The sequence below is a fragment of the Nannospalax galili genome, unplaced genomic scaffold (genome assembly GCF_000622305.1).
Source record: "Nannospalax galili isolate Female #2095 unplaced genomic scaffold, S.galili_v1.0 scaffold974, whole genome shotgun sequence".
Classification (NCBI taxonomy): domain Eukaryota; kingdom Metazoa; phylum Chordata; class Mammalia; order Rodentia; family Spalacidae; genus Nannospalax; species Nannospalax galili.
The window spans coordinates 3,549,560-3,551,828 of NW_008335438.1; positions in this window are offsets into that span (position 1 = coordinate 3,549,560).

Consider the following 2,269-nt stretch of genomic DNA (forward strand, 5'->3'; position numbering starts at 1 on the left):
GAATTATGCTCATCATTGGGAGTGTTTGCTAAAAATAGTATTTTTTTAAGCTAATTAACACACACTAGGTTGAGAATTTTCCTCCCCTCATTCCCTGTCTGAAAACGCTTTATGACATTGCTTTATAATTGTTTTTCTTATTGAAGTGTGTGGTAGTATCTAGGTGGGAACTGACTGATAAGTCTTAGGAAGCTGTCAGAATACCAAGGGCCTCTTAATGTTTACATTTTTCCCCTTTTGTTCAGTCTTTTGTCTTAAGCAATTCTAAAGAGATTTTTAAAAACAGTCTTTTATATGTTCTGTTTACACGTTAAAAATTTGGGGAAATTAGTGGGTGTAAATGTGGAACGCCTAGATTAGCCAGCTGCACAGGTCACAGCACGCTGTGTGTAATTCTCAACACCTTGTCTACTCATGACTTTCTTCTCTAAGTGATGCTTGTCTCAAATACTGCCTTTAGGCTACTTTTCCTGTTCTTGTTGAAATGTTAAGCAGCAGCACTTTCTTCTTCATCGATCCATTACTGATATTTGGGGAGAAACTGTCACAAGTCAAGAGGGGTTGCCTCCACCCTTCTGAGACGCCCACCGATATGGTGTGTGCTAGGGAGCACGTTTGATACTTAACTGCTCATTCTGTTGTGCTAGTGTTTCTGATCTTTTTATAGTTATTTTTTGCTGTTTATTAAGCACAAAATATCAGAAGATTATGACTAACCTCAGCTCTAGAATGTGCACCATTATTAACACAATGCTAAATGTCTAAAGTGTTGCCGCTCTCTTAGCTCATGCTAAGAAATCCCTTAAATGAAACAGAGGGAGAAAGTTACTTCATGCGTGGTGATCTTGAGTGATGAGAAGTCAGTCGTTTTGCTGTATTTATTGACCAGTTTGTGTGAGGAGTTCCGCAGCGTCTCCATCGTTAGATGTAGTTATAGTTTACTTTGATGAAGGTGCATTTACAATAAGGCATTAAGAGGTGTTAGATATTTCTTAATGCTTTCCTCGTGCTTGGTAGGTGGGATAGCAATAAGGTTACCTCTCAGACCAAATACACTTGTCCTTGCTGTCACAATGGAACCTTAGAGCTAATCCATGAAAACGAGCTCAGAAAAGCTTTAACTCTATTTGTGTGTATGCTATTTCTAAACATATAATTTTCCTAAGTTATTGTAGTGATTTTGATTTGTGATCAGTTAAAATTTGTTTCTCTTCTAAGCTTTTTTTCTCTCATATTTAGCTCAGACCTAGAGCCAGCACAAGTTCTCGCAGTGAGTTGGATCTGTTAAAGAAATTGTACCACATCACAGTCTTTTTCTTACAGTCTCAGAGATTATCTCACTTGCCATTTCCACAGACTGCATTGGGTGGGAAGTACCACCTTAACAAGGGATTGCCATAGCACGTTCCAAACTGAATTTTAACCTTGCTTTGCATTCTTATAAATAGGAAATAGGTATGCACATTTTTTTAACTCTCTAACAGTAAAGTCTTTGGGTTTATTTTTAATAATGAGCCATTCTTCACTTGATAGAACTCGAATTTGTCTTGGCCAATTTTCATTGTAGCGCTCACATTATAACAGTGTAATGTTCTCATAATGTATCTGTGCAATATGGAAGCTGTGGGTGGATTCATAGCTTTCTGGTTTAACTGTTTATTATTGTGTGTGTACATGTACATATATATATATGTATATATAAGGACCAAAATGCTTAGCTTGCTTACACTGATGCTAGTGTAAAGATTGTTACACTTAATTTTACGGGGCACAAGTTACGGAATTACTTCATAAATTCATGGGTAACGATTCCATAAATTATTACATTACTATACAATTACCATCTAGTTACGAAGTTTATAGGTTTTTGACAGAAGTTACAGTAAAGTGCTACACTCACAAATTATATGGTAATTGTATTTTGGGTTGTACAATAAATCAAAATATGCATGTCATTGTGACACTTGCTATGTTAAAACATGACAGATAGTCCTACTTCTGGGCCCTGTAAAATAGTGTCACTGTAATACTCTGTAAAATGGTGTCACTCTGTTGGCCTCTTGCCTTGTTTACATTAAACAGAGGATATTTGGTAAATTTTCTATGAACATTGTGTAGATTACTTGCCAGTGTTACCAAGGTCTGGAATTCCTGGGCCATTGATGGAGAAGCTCTTTAGATGGTGATTGTGTATCTACCCCTCCTCCAAGGAGGCAGTGATCAAGTTCAGCTTTTTATGCTACCAGTGCATGCAGGACTAAGAAGGAAA